This window comes from Pteropus medius, unplaced genomic scaffold (assembly GCF_902729225.1).
Source record: "Pteropus medius unplaced genomic scaffold, Ma_sr-lr_union100, whole genome shotgun sequence".
NCBI lineage: Eukaryota > Metazoa > Chordata > Mammalia > Chiroptera > Pteropodidae > Pteropus > Pteropus medius.
In genome coordinates, this window is record NW_024344371.1 from 5063869 (window position 1) to 5083050 (window position 19182).

Genomic DNA, 19182 nt, shown 5'->3' on the forward strand with positions numbered 1-19182 from the left:
TAGAGTGTTAGGAAGACCATCAGTAGAAAAGATGTATGAATTAAACTGTAATCATACAACAAATGGTAATCATAGGAAAAAATAACTTCCATAAGAGACTGAATTGTGTCAAGACCACAATTGGGAAAGACTGAGGTCCAATTCTATTTTATTAATGTACCTAAACAATGAATATGTTTATCAGAAACAAAACTATGATGGTGTAGAAGCCTAGGAAGCAAATCCTTGAAAAGGTTTCTTTGGTATACTTTTCTAACCACTGCCCGGGACAGTTTGTTGAACACCAAGAGCCAATTATATCTTATATCAGAAATATATATTACAAATGTCATTGATGCATACAAGTCTGGTTCACTGAAATGTCAGTTTCCCCCACTCTGGCCGATATTTACTTAAAGATTGACAGATTACAATTTGGTTCTCCTAGTGCTTTGTGTAAACAGAGTTAGTGTTTTGTTTTGCTTTGTTTTGTTTTTACTTTAGAAGGTAGATTTTTAAGTATAAAATCATCACTGTTGTTTTTTATTTCAGCATCTACTTACTGTGATATAAACATGAGTCACTTTCCAGAATGGTCCAGTCTGTAATTCAACAACATTAAGTCTGTAGACCAATTGAAAACATTAACAGTAATTTCACACAAAGCATGCATTTGGCTGCCTAACACGCATGAGATGTTGGGGATAAAAAAGGATGAAAGAAAATATTCAAGGGTAGTTGATATTTTGCATTCTTGCATTACTGCTTCATGTTCAGTATCCATTAAAAAACTAGAATCTGCTGAAATTTAAAACTATATTTTAATCTTAACATCATGGATTCATATTTTTATTTGTATTGTGGATCACAGTCAGGGAAAACCATTATACAGTGAATGGAGATAAGAGTAGCATTATGTTCTAGCTCATCAAGCCTTTTAATTCTGTAAGATGATTTTATAGTTCTCAAGTCTCAGTAAATCTTTAGACTGTTGGTAAAGATTTGTAGAAAATCATTACCTAAGCACAGGTACTCCAATGTCAAAAAAATATCATTCTACATTACCACAAATCAGACGTACTGTGATTCTTTTTCCTTGTTGTTTTGCTTGTTTTTGAGGACTGCAATGACTTAATCCTGTTCAGAAGGGAAATCTAAATCAGTAGTTTCATAGCAAAGAAGTGGCTCTCCTAAGGATTTGAGTGGCAAGTGAATATCAAGGTTTCTTTAAAAGAAAATATCTGTGAGAAATTTACCAATTTATCATGTGTTCCCATGTTTGTATTAGCTTACATATATTTTATAGACATGGTTCTATCTTTGAAAATGATACATGTCATCACTTTATATGTTATGAAAAGTAAAGATATTTAATTCCAAAATAAAAAAAGAAACATGTTCGGTATATCACTAGTCAAATTATTTTTGAATCTTTTGATTTTGATTTTGTTTGTTGGCAGTAAAAATATTAAACTATGGAAGGTGCCTCCTCAGAAATGTTTTCATATAAGATCTGTAGGGTAGAGAATAACCAACAAGGCCTATATGCAGAAACAATTAACCACATTATGGTTTATTTTATGTATTTAGTGAAAATGGCAGTTTTTTATGCCTTAAAACTGTAATCATCAGCAGAAGATATGCTAATACTTTGACAGTACTTATCAATCTAGCAGGAAAAGTTGCACAGTAGATAGGACTAGGAAAAAACCCACTCAATAAATCCATGACTGATTTGGGGCTCATTAATCCCACTACAAAGTTGGCTGCTTATGTGCAGTCAGTAGCTCCAAGACACAAATGCTAAGAGATGCACACCTTCTTTTATTGCACTTTGCTTTGTTATGCTTCACAGCTACTGCATTTTTCACAAATTGTAGGTTTGTGGCAACCTTGGGAAGAACAAGACTATCAGTGCCATTTTTCAACATCATTTGCTCACTTTGTGTCTCTGTTTCACATTTTGGTAATTTTCCAGCTATTTCAAACTTTTTTTTATTATTACTGTATTCGTTATGGCGATCTGTGATCGGTCGTCTGTGATGTTAGTATTGTAATTGTTTTGGGGCACCATGAACCACGCCCATATAAGAGGGCAAACTTAATTGATAAATGTGTTCTGACTACCCCACCCAGTGGCAGTTTTCCATTTCCCCTCTCTTTCCTCTAGCTTCCCTATTCCCTGATACACAACAATATTGAAATTAGGCCAATTAATAATTCTATAATGGCCTCTAACTGAAAGGAAGAGTCATGTTTCTCACTTTAAATCAAAAGTTAGAAATGGTTAATCTTAGTAAGAAAGGCATATCAGAAGCCAAGATTAGCTGAAAGGTAGGCCTATTGCAACAGTTAACCACGTTGTGAATGTGAAGGAAAAGTTCTTGAAATTAAAAGTGCTTCTTCAGAGAACACACAAATGGTAAGAAAGTGAAACAGCCTTATTGTTGAGAATGTTTTAGTCATCTGGATAGATCACATTAGCCACAACACCTTCTTAAGTCAAAGCCTAATCAAGAGTAAGACTCTGACTCTCTTTAATTCTCTGAATGCAAGAGAGGTGAGGAGCCTGCAGAAGAAGAGTTTGAAGCTAGCAGAGGGTAGTTCATGAAGTTTAAGGAAAGAAGCCATATTTATAACATAAAAGTGCAAGGTGAAGTTTCAAATGCTGATGTAGAAGCTGCAACATTATCCAGAAGATCTAGCTGAAATAATGAAGATAGCTACACTAAACAACAGATTTTAAATGTAGATGGAACACCTTATATTGGAAGAATACATTTTGGACTTTCATAGCTAGAGAGAAGTCAATGCCTGGCTTCAAAGCTTCAAAGAACAGGCCGACTCTCTTGTTAAGGACTAATGCAGCTGGTGACTTTAAGTTGAAGCCAATGCTCATTTACCATTCCAAAAATACTAGGGCCCTTCAGAATTATACTACCTGTGCTCTGTACATGGAGCAACATAGCCTAGATGACAGAACATGCATTTACAACATGGCTTATTGAATATTTTGAGCCCATTGTTGAGATCTCAGAAAAAATATTCTTTTCAAATATTACTGCTTATTGACATTCTACCTAGTCACCCAAAAGCTCTGATTGAGATGTACAATGCGGTTAATATTTTCATGCCTGCTAACACAACATCCATTCTACAGCCCATGGATCGAAGGGTAGTTTTGACTTTTATGTCTTATGATTAAAGAAATACATTTTGTGAGGCTATAGTTATGATTCCTCTAGCTACAGATAGTGATTCCTTTTCTGAGTCTCTGCAAAGTAGATTGATAACCTTCTGGAAAGGATTCCTTATTCTAGATGCCATTAAGTACATTTGTGATTTATGGGAAGAGGTCACAATGTTAACATTAACAGGAGTTTGGAAGAAGTTGATTCCAACACTCATGGACAACTTTGAGGGTTCAAGACTTCAGTGGAATAAGTAATTGCAAATGTGGAAATAAAGAGAGAACTACAATTAGAAGTGGATCCTAAAGATGTGACTGAATTGGTGCAATCTCATGATAAAACTAACTGATGAGGAGTTTCTTCTTATGGATGAGCAAAGCGAGTGCTTACTTGAGATGCTTTCTACTCCTGGGTAAGGATACTGTGAAGATTGTTGAAATGACAATAAAAGATTTAGAATGTTAGGTAAACTTGGTTAATAACACAGTGGCAGAGTTTGAGAGGATTGACTCCAATTTTGAAAGAAGTTTTACTGTCAGTAAAATGCTATCAAACAGCATGACATGCTATAGAGAAATTATTCATGAGAGAGTCGATGGGACAAACGTTGTTGTTATCTTATTTTCAGAAATTCCCACAACTCTCTGAGCCTTCAGCAACCACCACCCCAGTCATTCAGCAGCCATCAGCACTGAGGCAGGACCCTCCACCAGCAAAGAGATTATGACTTACTCAAGGATCAGATGATTTTTAGCATTTTTTTTTTTTTAGGAATAAAGTATTTTTAATTGAAGTTTGTGTACTTTTTAGACAAAATGTTGCATACTTAATAGAGTACAGTATAATATAAACATAACTTTTATATGTACTTGGAAATTTAAAAAGTTGTCTGACTCATTTTATTGCGATGGTCACTTTATTGGGGTGGCCTGAAAACGAATCCAGTGTATCTCTGAGGTATGCCTGTAGTGGATTCCACTGTAATTCAAGCTATTGTAAACACCTTTTGGTTTTATCTACAGTGTGAGGCAGAACAAGGCAAATTGATATACTGAACAATTATGTGGGCAGCAGTCAGGAATCTAAAAGATATTTGCATGAGAAGTAGGAGCAGGTGCAGTTATGGCGTATGCTGGAGCCACCAACGGCAAAGAGACCTAGTAAGAACTAGCTAGTTTGCCGGGATCTGACCAAGTGTGCAGTGATGAAGACTTGAGTGCTAGTCATTATGGGGAACTGTGGTATTAGCCTAAGAACTTAAGACATTTGCAGTCAGAGTACTCACTGAAGGAAGGACAAATGCAACAGGAAAAGTAGAAATCTTTTCATGAGCAAAGGCTAGCACCTGAAAAATGGATCTTCAGTCTTATTTTAACTAAAAATGATTTATTTGACTAAAAAAAAGTTAAAAGGCATTTTAGGTTATAGATAAGTCAAGTCAAACTAGAGATCATTATTTTGCAGAGGCACTGTGATTTTCTAAAACAGGCAAAAAAATAAAATGGTTGATGATCAGATCTAGCACATTGTGTGCTTGGGCCAGTAGAAATAGTTGATAAATAAAATTATTAATAGAATGTCTCATTTTCCATCTACCATGCAACTAATGTTCCTGGTGAACTATAGATTGTTAATAGACTTCTACCATATAGCATTTAACTTAATTGTTAAAATGCATTAAAATCATTTGGTGGCTGACTACAGTGTAATCAGTATAACTAACAATTTAGTGCAGGAAGATACCCCCACTATTTATTGAACTTTTAAATTTTCATTATACTGTCACTGCTGGGTGTCTCCATATAGGTCAGAAAAAATGACACGAGAGAAAAAAATGAACAGGTTTAGCTGTAATTATATTCTCTATTTTGCTTTGCAAGCCATTAATACTACAGAGTTTGAAATCTATTTTTGAAAAGGTTTAACTGAACTTTAGCAGTGTGTTTTAAACAATATTTTTGGGGGACAGTTCCAAACAATGGATAGCTTTTGCAAAGAAAAAAAACTTAAAATTATGAAGTGTGTCTTTAGGAAAAATCATTTTGAGAAGATGCTACCCTTTAATCGAGTTTCCTTATTCAATAGTTTATGAACATAAATATTTTTGTGAATCACTGGAGGAAAATAAATATTTTCCAAACTAAGCCATGATAAAAATTAATCGTATTTTAAACGTGTCTAATGTTCAGTGTTTCTCTTTCAAGGAGTAAATATCATTTAATTTACAAAAAAAAAAAATAGTAATAATTTAAAGGTCACAGACTCTTTTTTTCCTCTTTGACACCTTTGTGCATTCATCTCATTGTTTGATTGTTTACCTCATGCATTCAGTAATATAAATTCCTTGGCATTTAGTTGGATCTTTTTTCCCCTTGTGGCTTGAAGTTCTTTCCCTTTTTTAATTAGATTGACCTTTTGGTTCACTTCAATGCCCTCAACCTGACAAAGAATAACTGTTCTCTTCTAAGGCAACCAGAAATGAAGAGAGAAAGATTGAAAACACTGACACAAAATGAAAAATTTTGATACAGTGTTCTGGGTGTTATAATTATAAAATCGTTACTTTTCGTAGTCACTAACATAGAGAAATACCGAGCTCTTCACAGTTCTCAGAGCTTTAATGTGATGAGGTGCTTCTCTTCTTTCACCTGGACACTTTTATCGTGCTCCTTAAAACTAATGTCTTTAAAGTGTTTTTAAATGTCTAGTAACAGCTTACCTAACTTACCTTTCTAAAAGAAATAAAGTGTGACTGGTCTTTATTGTCATTGAAGAAGTAAAGTGTGACTGGTCTTTATTGTCATTCAGTCATTGTGTGTGTGTGTGTGTGTGTGCGTGTGCGTGTGCTCATGTATGATATATGCAAAACGTATGCACACAGGGATACATATAGATACACATGTAATTTTGTCAAACTAATTTTTTAATTTTAATTTTAATTTTTATTTTTAATTAAAATTTTTATTAAATAATTTTATTATTTAATTTAATTTTTATTCTTTGTTAAATTTATTGGAGTCACATTGGTTAATTATATAGGTTTCAATTGTACAATTCAGTAAGAAGTCATATGTATATTGCTTTGTATGTTCACCACCCAGAGTCAAATTTCCTTCTGTCACCATATTTTTGACCCCTTTTATCTTTATCCTCACCCTTCTTTGTGGTAACCACTAAACTGTTGTCTGTGTCTATGAGTTTCTGTTTGTTTATTTGTTTGTTTGTTTGTTTGTTTCATTTGTTGCTTTTAAAGAGCAAAGAACATTTAGAACTACAGATATTTGTTGAGGTTGAATTCACACTCTCAAGTTATCCAATAAACTCTAAGATTCATATTTATTATATACATTTCCACACATGACTTAAAATGTATAACTCATACAAAATTGAGACTAGGTAATAACCAGTCTACTTTGACTAGTGTGTATGTGTCAAAGCTTGAGACATAGAGTAGGTAAGAATTTATTCTGAAAACTTATGTTGAATACAACAGAGCCATAATAATACTAATGCAAATTACTTCTGAGATTCTAAGACATAACTTTTCAGTCCCCCAGAGAAAAAAGATCCATTTTAATATGTATAAGATTAGTATGAACTGACTGATGCCTACTCAGTTATTTCTGAGTTATCAGTTGACAGTTTAAGTAGTTGCTTGGTCAACTTGGCCTGAATACAGGAAAATATGATAATTGAATCTCAAGATAGGTAAAGCAATTATAAAATTACACCAAGGTAAAGGCATCCTGTTCAGATTTCTAGGCCTTATCAAATTATATCTGGGATATGGAACTGAAGACAGAAGAGAGATCAAAAAACTAGAGAAACAATGTATTTTAAAGAGTGACATGTAGACACTGATGCCAGAAAATTAATACAATTATATTGCAAACTTCACTTTATAGAGCACTGTGAAGCCACAAAAATAATGTCTGTGAGTACCATTGACATGGAAAAGATTTCACAATTTAATTTTGAGTGAAAATAATATCAGGGTACACAGGAGTGTAGTAAGGTCCGTGTGTATGTGCGTGTGTGTGTGTGTAATGTCATATACACAACTGAGGCATTTATTTCACTATAACTTCAATATGTAAAAAATTTAAATACAGAACAGTGTTTGTATCATATGAATATCCTTTGATTATGAAGCATTATAAGCCAAAAATTATTCTAGCTCTGGGGAAAAAGAATTGGGGTAGGTTTTTGAATGGCTTTGTGCTTTATAAGTAGAAACAACTGATGACAACATTAATGAATCTGTGAAGGTAAGGCAGGATACGGCATTCTAACAAAAACTCATTGTAATAATAGTAGTAATTCTAATTATAACAGCATCAGTAACCACACGATGATTGCTTTAAAGGTGATTAAAGATGTTTACGAATGATGCCAAGGCAACTTTACAGAGGTGTTATGGCTGTTCATTGGCTAAATGATTGCCATTTCAAGAAATGGTGCTGAGACAATCAGATATTCACATGCAGAAAGATGAATTCAGACTCTTATCCTACACTGTACACAAAAATTAACTGAAATAGAAAAGAAAACTAAATATAAGTGCTAAAACTATAAAATTTTTGGAAGAAAACATTGAAGAAAAATATTGTGAACTGAGGTAAGCAAATATTTCTTGGCCCCAACACAAAACTATAACCATAAAGAAAAGCAAAGTTTAATTGGATTTCATGAAAATTAAAAAAATTGTACTTCAAATGACACTAAGACAATTAAAAAACCAGAGACTCAGAGAAAATATTTTTAAATCATATAGCTGATAAAGCATATGTATCTCTGAAAATTAAATAACTTGCAGTTCAGTACTATGACAAATATAACAAGTCAAAGATTTAAAAATTCAAAGATTTCACCAGAAAATTTATTCAAACAGTAAACATCAAAAATGTTTAATATCATTACTATTTGAGAAATGTAGATACTACTTGACAAATACTAGCCAGATTATGAAGAACTAGAATTTTCATTTTTTTCTTTATGAGAATATCAAGTGTGCTGGCCACTTTAGAGCATAATTTGGCGGTCCAAGAAAAATGAAAGTATACATTAATACAGTCATATATAATTCTCACAGCAACATTATTCATAAAAACTAGAAACAATCTACATGTACATCAGTTGATTAATAGATAGATAAATAAAATGTGATATATTCAGACAATGGAATGTCATTCAACAATATAAGAAAGTACTGATATAATTTTACAGATGGATGAACTTCAGAAACGTGTGGAGTTACAGCTCTCTTCTCTGAAAATCCTCTCCTTGGAGAGTACTGTGTCTTATATTTTCACCTCCCAGATTCCACAGGGCTGCAGCCTTCCTTAGGGTGGCCTGTCTCTTTCTAAAAATGTACTTTCAATAAATCTTACTTTTTCTAAAAAAGAAAAAATGCTAACAGAGAAGTCATATATAATATATATGGTATGATTAATATAAAATGTTCAGAAAATGCAGTCTATAGAAACAGCTGAATTTTGATGAGAGCTCTATGGCATTTTAACATATCTTGTTTCTGTCCCTTATTCCCCATTTTGGGGGCATCTTGAAGACGGCAGCCATAGTAAAAGAAATGAGAAGGGAATCAAACTGGTGTGCAGAGAAAAAGCAATTAAAAAGAAAGCATTAATATGGAAAATGAGTAACAGTATATGACATGTAGAAATATACAAAATATGTTTGTATGTTTAAACCAAAAATTTTACAAGAGATAAAAGGTGGTATATACTGATAATAGGATTAATCATCCAGAATATATAAAAATTATAAACATCTAACGACACTGTTTTCAAACATGAAACAAAAACTCACAGAATCAAAGAGATAAATTGTTTTATCATAATAGTTGGAAACTTCAGTACTCCACTTTCAATATGGCTAGAGGACCTAGACAGAATAGCAGCTAGAAAATAGAATACTTGCATACTATAAAGCAAATAGACCTAATACATATATAGAACACTCTACCAAACAGCAGATTACATATTCTCAAGTACACATGGAACATTAGACAGGATAGACCAAATACTAGGTCATACAGTAAGTCTCAATAAATTTTAAAAGATTGAAATTATACAAAGTACTTTTTTCAACCAAAATGGAATGAAATTAGAAATTAGTAACATAAGGAAACCTAGAAAATTTAGAAATATGTGAAATATAATAATTTTTAAAAACCACTTTTAAAAACCAGCGGGTCAAAGAAGAAATCACAAGGTAAATTAGATGAGATGAATGGAAACAGAAACAATATACAAAAATTTATGGTATACAGTGAAATCATAGCTTAGAGGAAAATTTATAGTTGCAAATGCTTACATTAAAAAAAGGAAGATATCAAATCAATAGTCTATCTTATGAACAAAGGAAATAGAAAAAGAAGAGCAAACAAAACTCGAAGCAAGCAGAAGGAAATAATAAAGATGGAGATCAATGACATGAAGAATATAAAAGCAATAGTATAAACAAACCAGAAATTGGTTCTTCGAAAAGGTCAACAAAATTGACAGTCCTTAGCTAGACTGAAAAAGAATAAAAGAGATGAAATACTAAAATCAGAATAAAATTGGGGACATTACCAATAGCCTCATATAAATTAAAAAAATTTTTCTTAGAGAATACTATGAACAATTATATACTAATAAATTAGATGGCCTACATGAAACAGACTTAATTCTAGCAGCACAAAAATACTGAAATTGACTCAAGAAAAATTAGAAAGTCTGAATAGATATATAATAATGAAAGAGATTGAATAAATCAAAACCTCCTAACCAAAAAAGCCCAAGGTGAGATGGCTTCACTGGTGAATTCTACCAAACATTAAAGAATTAATAATAGTCCTCAAAACTCTTCCAAAAAATAGGAGAGGAGATAATACTCCATAACTCATTAATGTGATAATGAAGCCATTACAAGAAGCAGATACTAAAAGCATTACAGAAAAAACAAAACTACGTGCCAGCTTCCCTTATGAATATAAATGTATAAATCTTCAACCAAATACTAGCAAACCAAATTCATCAGGCATATTAAAACATTATATACTATGACCAAGTGGGACTTACTCCAGGAATGCATAGGTTGTACATACTGTGAAAAATAGTCAATATTATAGAATGAAGGGATGAAGAAATGCATCCTCATCTTGACTAATACAGAAAAGACATTTCACCAAATCTAACAGATTTTTATTATTAAAAAAATAGCAAAACACTCAGAAAACTAGGAGTAAAAAGTAACTTTCTCAACATGACATGAAGTTTTTATGAAAAATACACAGTGGCACAATGGTGAAAAACAAAGGTTTTCCCCTAAGATCAGGAAGAAGACAAGGATGCCCACTTTCACCTCTGCTCTACAACATTGAACTGGAATTTCTATAGCAATTAGGCTAGAAAAGCAAAGTCATCCAAATTGGAAAGGAAGATATAAAACTATACTCTCAGATAACATGATCTTACATATACAAAATCTTATAAAGAATCAACAAAAATATTACCAGAATTAATGAGTGAATTCAACAAAGTTGCTGGATACAGATTGACATGCATAAATCAGTTTGTATTTCTATACACTAGCAATGAACAATCTGAAAAGAAAGTTTATAGTCAATTCTTTATACAATAGCATCAAAAAGAATAAAATCCTTTAGAATAAATTTAACCATGGAGGTATAAAATTTGCACACTGAAAACCAGGAAAAGTTTTTGAAAGAAAAGATCTAAATAAACAGAAAGATCCTGTATTCATGGAGCAGAAGATTTAAATATTAAGATGGCATACTCACTCCACAAGGTGATCTGCAGATTCAGTTCAATCACTATCAAAATTCTAATGGATTTTGTTGAAATGGAAAAGCTAATTCTAAAATAAATAGAACTTGAGGTGTTGAATATATTCATTACCATGTTTCTGGTGATATATATATGTGAGAAATGAACATATAGTCTTACCAGTGTCACTTTGACTCATTTATTTGTATTAGGTCTTATTCTCTCTGTTATTCTTTAGTGGATATGCTGATGATGGTTGAAATGATTACAGTTAGAAAAGAAAGCAATAAAGTAGAAGCAAAAGGGTCTGGACAGTGCCCATAGTGTATAGGTGGTTCTTGAATAATCAATGATTAACTGTAGCCAGAGCAATTGTAATATTAGCAGATCAGTTTACTTCTACCCAATATAAAACTAGAGCTTTTGGAAATCACCTTTGATGTGAAACTAGTGTTATTAAGTGTTAATTTTTCTTTATTTTTCCATAAATAATAATTCTAATCTGACTGAGATTATATATGGTATTTTGGGTTCTCTGCTGAATATAATAGTTTTTTTGTTGTTTTATAGCATCTACGTAATTTATTGCTGCAAGACTCAACAGTTATTAGAATGAGGTATAAATGGTAATAATGGTTTATTAACTTCCCTACTTGGATACATTTGAGGTTTTAGTATCATGCTAGGATGCTTTCCAAATATTCTTGACTATAAGCAACACATGTTAATTGAACACCACATCCAATTTCAATTAAATGCTCATTTAAAAAAGGAAAACACTGTATGACTTACTGTTGAATTGTACACTTGAAACTTACTGAATTTCATTAACCAATGTCGTCATAATAAAATAAATATAAAAAAATTAAAAAAAAGAAAACAAAAAAAGTAGGACCCTTATTTTGGAATCCTATAAGAAATTTAAAATTATTTTTAAAGTCACCACAGAAGAAAGATTTCCACATCTCCTGTCACTTTTTAATTTCAGTGCTTTTCTTGGATATATTTTCTGTATCTTTCTATATTTTTCCAAAGACAAAAGACATCTCATTTTCATAATTTGCCATACGATATAGCCAGTACATTGTTTAAGATCATTTATTTAAAATAATAATTTTCTTATTTTAACTGTTGTAATTTTATAGACTGACCTTCCTTTCCCTTAGCTTTTCCTGTTAAGCCCATCCTGCTACTTGTGTGACCCTGTGTAAACATCAAACCTATATTATTTCCCATTTTAAAAGGGAAGAAAATGACTCACACAATTTACAAAATGAAAATTGTGTAATGTATTGAGAAAAATTAAAAAAAATGTGCTTTTTTTTTTAAATTAATGGTTTCTTTGGCAAAACTATAAAATGCTAGAAGAAATCGTTTTATGTTTTTTTCAAAAAAAGTTTATTTTCCCTCACTACGTTACATTTTTGGGTCACTAATTCTGACACTGCTTACAACCTACCTAATTTTAAATCCCCCTGATAATTTCATCTTTTCTAAAAGAAAACTAATTTCTTTTTGTATCCCTTTTCCTCCTTGTAGCTTGTGCCTCAGGAGAGACTGGCACTATACCTTGGTCTACTGGTAGGTCCTGACTGGTCTAAGCTAATCATGATTGTCCCTTTCCTTTTGCTGGTGATTGTTTTACTGTAGGCCTGCAGTATCACTGGCTGATGAGACACAACTGGCACTCTGCTCCAAAAAAGTATAAACAAATAAAAACCTTTTCTCTGATTTTTTTTCTTTTATTTCTGAGGTGACACATAGCTTTGCTAAAGTTACCTAGTTTGAGGAGACACCTAGGATTCTAAAGATGAACACAACTTGAGTCCTTCAGGATATTTTTGAGCACTGAGTTAATGAAGTCTAGATTCTTTCTATTCCTGACCTTCCTGTCATAGGACATAATAAGTTTTCTTATTTTTAAAAGACACTTTGAATTCTTAATTATTGTTCCTTGAAGCAGAATAAGTCCTAACTAGTGGACACCTACTGAATATTTTATTTATTTTTGTATTTTTATTTTTTTAAAATTAAGTTTATTGGGGTAACATTGGTTAATACAATTATATACTTTGCAGTCTACGGCCATGCCACCCTGAGCAAGCCTGATCCTGTCTGATCTCAGAAGCTAAGCAAGGTTGGGCCTGATTAGTACTTGGATGAGAGACCACCTGGGAAGACCAGGTGCTGTAGGTGTTAAAAAATTAAAAATTAAGGGATTGTAAGCTGACAAGATCCTTGAAATCTTTGAGGTCAACCAAGGGTTTCCTCGCCTAAAAAAAAAAAAAAATTCAGGTGTACATTATAATTTTGACATCTGTATATTCTATTGTGTGTTTACCACCCAGTCCAGTTTCTTTTCAGCTACCATATATTTGATCCCTTTGCCCTTCACCCTCCACCCAACACTATGTTTGACCCGCTTTACCCCCCTACCTCCCCCTTCCCATCCCCTACCCTCCAGTAACCACTAGTAAATAATCCATGTCCATGAGTCTCTGTTTGTTTGTCTTGTTCATTTGTTGCTTTTAGGTTTATATCCCACATATAAGTGATATGTGGTTTTCAATTTTTTCTGTCTGGCTTATTTCGCTTAGCATGATTATCTCAAGGTCCATCCATGTTGTCACAAATGGCAGTATTTCATCTCTTCTTATGGCTAAGTAATATTCTATTATATGTATGTACTATAGCTTCTTCATCCAATTATCTATCGTAGGACACTTTGGTTGCTTCCATGTCCTGGCCACTGTGAATAATGCAGTTATGAACATCAGTGTGCAAATATCTTTTTGAATATGGCTTTTCAAATCTTTGGGGTAAATACCCAGTAGAGGGATTGCTGGATCATATGGTAGACCAATTCTTAGATTTTGAGGAAACTTCATACTGTTTTTCATAGTGGCTGTACCAATTTGCAGTCCCACCAAGAGCATATGAGGGTTCCTTTTTCTCAGCATCCTCTTCAGGATTTCTTATTACTTGTCTTGTTAATTATAGCTATTCTAACAGGTGTGAGATGGTATCTCATTGTGGTTTTGATTTGCATTTCCCTACTGAATATTTTAATTATAATAGTTACTACAGGCTATTCTTAGAATTATTTTTTGCTGGGAAAAAATCATACTGATGGGTAAAGAAAAATATGAATTTACATTCCGAATTCTTCTGTGCATGTATCTATATTATTTAAATAGATTTTTGAGAAACAGTTATGAAGCATCCATTTATTGGTAATGAAGTGATGAAAAATAGACACAGATTCTATCTTATTGGCAACTAAGGCATATATGTAGAGGCAGACATAGAAGAAGAACAATGAAAAGCAAATCTCATATTTGTGACAATTGCTAGGAAGGAACAGTTTAGTGCATTTTGAAAGCACGTAACCAAAAACAGGTGTAGTGAAAAGAGAATCGAGGTAGGCTAGACATGGTAATTAAGTAGATGTCTTTCATGTAGTGGAATGGACGGGCTGTGATTGGATAATTTCAGATAGAGGAAATAGGATTCATGCAGGCCTTGAGAGCAAAAGGGACATTACATACTCAAGAAATTAAAAAGCAAGTTTGCCAGGTTTAAATTTGGTGGCAATCTGGCTACATGAAGTGATGGGGGAATCACATCCTGTGCCTTCAGAAGCAATAATCTTACCAGAAGCAGCACAGTCTTTCATGTACCCAGGTGGTTACAATAACACCCCACACTGAGAAATGAAACAGTTTTATGTATGTGTGTACACATACACACACACACACACATGCGCGCGTGCATACACACAAACATACACACATGAATGTGTGTATATATAGTAAAACTATCCTATAAAAACCTATAAGGTCTTAAGAATGTACAGTAGAAGTGTTTTGATTATATCTTATCAAAAGTCAGTGAATGTCTGCAAAACTGCTGCTGAGGGAGAAAGAGATAAGGATAAATCGGGGTGGATCTGGGAACTGTTTGGACTGCTGCTCACATAAATGATGTGAGAACCAAATACGTTTGTTTTTTTCTTGTTGATAGAACATTGCTTTATTTCTTAGGAATTAGATATAGCATCATGAGTAGACCATATAATTCAGTCATTATAATTGTCAAGACTAAAAGACTTTTTTATATATTTAATATTAAAAATGCCAAATATATCTTTTTACTAGAACAATTTAATCCTTTTACTAGAAATGAACTTTGATAAAAATATTGACTACTTTAATGTTAAAATGTCATTCTGTTGAAGTAAATATTGCCTTTTGACTGGATTGTTTGTTCATTTCAACTAATATGTGACAAACACAGCTACTTCATATATGGGCAGTTATAAATTTGTCTTACATACAGAAAATATCTTTTTAAATGCCTGTGTATATTTAGAAGGTAAGATGTGAAATCAGCTGGCTTAAGGGAAGGTGGCTTAGTGACTGTAGCTACAGTGGATAATTTGATGTTTTGGAGGTGACTCAATAGAATGTATGAAGTCCCTTGAGTGGAAGATACTTTGAGAGGAATTCTTTGGTTCTCGCATCATGACATGAAGCTTGGAGAAGACATTTGTATACTGCCTCGTACAGCATAAGCAAGGGTATCATTTAACAGATATACAGTGGATGTTTAAACACCAGGTACATAGTCAGGTGGGATCTTTTATATTAATCAAAATAGTCAAGTTTGAGACTAGGAATGTGGTGGTAATGAGTAGCCTGGGTGTATTGAATTGTGGCCATTTATTAACGCCATTAGTAGTTATTTATTCAAAATTGTTAATTTGAGGATGCGGTGTTTCTTACTATTAGGAGCACAGTTGGAAGGGTAACCATGACACTATTTGATAGGTATCTGCTAGGAAACATGGTATCTCAAGAATTAGTAAGAGTAATAAAAAGTGATCTCTCTGTTCTGGCAGTTAGAATTAAGTCTGGAATCACTAAACTCAGCTTTTTGGAGGTTATATCTGCGTATTCTTAAACAAACAAACAAACAAATATCTTTTTTGTTTCACTGATACCTGAAATATCAAGGTAATATCTGGGAAGTTTTCTATTTTGTTAAGTCAGCAAAGAATTAGAAAACCCCAGTATGTCTCTTTGAAGCACATTATTAAAAGGCAGCTAAAATGGGGGTTTTCATTTGGATTCTTATTACCTTTGAAAATGAGTTTAAGCACTGTGAAAAAGTTGCTAGATACTTTTTTTAGGAAGAGTTGAAAGTTATGGGAGAGCATGAACTGATAAGTAATATAACCTTAAATTAATAAATTTTAAATGAAAGTAGGAATTTATTCTAAAATATTCAATAGATAAAAGAGCCAATTTATTCAACTATGACTAGTAAATCTAACCCTGATGGAAAGTATAATTATTCTTCTGTAAAATGATCATTTGAAATGTAAAAGTAGCTGAAGACATTAGTTTATTCTTAATTATGTCTGGAATGCAATCGCTTGGAAAGCTTGTAGTGATGTCAGCAATGATATTTTATGTATTGTGACAGACTGAACAAACTAGCAAGATGCTGAGCAAAACATTGTAGAACTAGTTTTGCTGCTGAATCAGTGCAAAATCTGTGGAAATAATTCTTTCTTTAGAGAGTAATTCTCAGCCCAAAGTTTTCTTTCTTTTTTAAAGTGAAGAGACATTTTACATGTTGCTCTTGCCTTATCTGATGTAATAAGAGTGCAGAAGATACCCAATGAAATGCATCACTGCTTGGAGAGTTTAAAATTCATAGACGAGAACGTAACAGATAGCCGTAATTTCTCTATGAAATGCGTTTGTGCAACCATCCATCCAAATGAAGAACTAGATATACTTACTAGAGCCATTAAAGTTGGTGTTTTAATTTTTAAATTTTAGTAATTTTATCAGAGACAAGTAAAATCACCACAAACCTCAGGTTTTGAATATGAGTATATATGTATAAATTTAAATTCTTATTCTTAAAAAGTTCTGAAATCCTTTAATTCATATATGTCTGTGCATTAAATAGTTCAAAGATCTCATATATTAACTAATAATAACAAAGCTAATAAAATTTGGAATAGATTCAGCAACGAATAACCTTTAAAATAATGTAATATAAATGAAACAAGTCATTTCAAGTGAGAAATAACATAATGTTAACCCTCTAAAGAGAACAAGAATTTACAACATGAATGAGTTTAACATTGCTTTTTAACAATGATATCTGAATATTTGAGTAATTTTAATTATTATGCTTAAAGAAGCATCAGTATTTAAAAGATCAGTATCAGTGCACCATTAACGAAAGGGCATGACAAAGAGAATCGAATGCTAATATATATTTTTTTTAAGTATTAGCAATGAAATCCAAATTCCTTAATATTATCTAATGATATAAGTTTATTTCATGAATACCTATTAAAATAATTACGATAGGGTTGTAGTTTTTAAACTTTCATTTTTATGTTTTAATCTAGGCCTCAAAGAACCCTTTTCTTTAAGAATATTGTTTTATTTGATTAAAATATATATGAAAAAGCCCATAAGGCTAAACTTTAATTGGGTTTTATTTGTCCTGTTCACTGCATATAAGCCAAAGAAATGAGAATGAGTATGTGTATGAGAGTTATTTTTAAAGTGTAGAACTCTCCAAGTGTATACAATATTTGAACAAAGCTAACTCCTTTAGATGAGAGAAAAAAAATTAATAGTTTTTCATTAAATTTAGCTTTTTTTTTATCAGCAAGTGGCCTTTGTTGTAGTGTTCTTGGCATCTTTTCTGTCATGAATAACCTTACACTATATTCTATTTAATTATTCTCTCTTGCTTAAAGCATAATCAGCATTAAATGAGCTGTGCAATCTTGAATGAATACCATTTCAATAATATGTTGATTTTTAAAAAAGCACAAGATGGCTGTTAATTTTACTTGAAGTCCTCTCTCCTGACTATTGCTGTATACAGTTTTAGAATCTGTATCCATTTGCTGCTTTTTAGTACTATCCCTAGTACACTCATTATACCAATGGATTCTCTCAGAGTCTGACACTGTGACTGGCCAGACAACTATTAATAGCCATGAAAGACACTTTTAAAGGAGAAGGCATTTGTATTTTATGACTAATTGATTCATGAAAAATCTTTCTGGTAGCACAAGAAACAGACCAATTTCTTGGGGAAAAAAGGGAAATTTTTATTTCTTGAAAATTATCTCTACTAGCATATAAGTAGTCCCTATATTGAGATGACCTGCATGTGAAGAACCCAGTGATAAAGAGGTGTTGATAATCATTCAATCAATAGCAAAGTTAGATTGCTGGCAGAAAAAGCCTTAGACACTCCAGAAAGAAGCACTTTAATTATGAACATGTAGTGTCTAGGTCTGAATCTTGGCCAGTGATGAAGCATAGGATTTACAGTAAATTAATTACATGAGTTTTGGCATAAATTCTTAATATCAAATTTCACCTTGGGTGACACATATAGCTTTATAGAATTATGAAGTTCTACAAAATGATTGTATGCCATATTCTATCCCAGAGAGGATGTCAAATCATTGATTTTTAGTACTGGAAAGAACCTTGGTGACTCAGTCCAATTCTTTAACCAATAATAATAATAATAGAAAAAGCAAACAGACTAGGAGAGCTCAAGTGAATTACCAAATATGTAAAGCCTATTTCTTTCTGTAATTTTTTTCTTAGCATTACCATCATTACTATTGTTATTTTGAACTTTGGAAAAAGTTATATATTGTCACATATATATGATATATTGTCACAGTATGGAACTTTATTACCATAAATAATATTGCCTTTTTTGAACAATCCCCAAATCTTTTCTTTAACACAGAAATGTGTTCTTTAACACATTTTTCCTTATAAAAATCCAGACTTAGATATTTCTTGTCAGATGGCCGTATTCGTTCTGGTCATTCAGGATCCAAGGATTGTTTAACTTTGTAGATTCACTGTGGAGCCTGTCTTTTGCAGGACCATCTGCAGTAAGCAGTGAGTGGAGACAGAGTATGCAGAATTTTATGAATCCAGCCTGGAAAGTAGTTACATCGTAATCCTATAGTTATATATGACTGTAAGAATGGCAGAAAAGAAAATGTAGTTTTATTTTCTCTCCTGGAGTATAGTAGATGCTGTGGTACACCATTCATATTCCCTTTCAGAACTCAGGTGCTTATTTCTAAGCCATTTGGAGTACTGGTAGGGGATAACTTTCAGCTAAGATATTCTCTGGAAATTGCTCTT

At 32.4% G+C, this 19182-nt stretch overlaps 1 pseudogene; it reads left to right on the top strand.

Annotated features, from left to right (window-relative positions):
* The first annotated feature begins 13040 nt into the window (after nt 1-13040).
* Nucleotides 13041-13159, top strand: LOC120608630 (uncharacterized; annotated as a pseudogene).
* Nucleotides 13160-19182: the final 6023 nt, after the last annotated feature.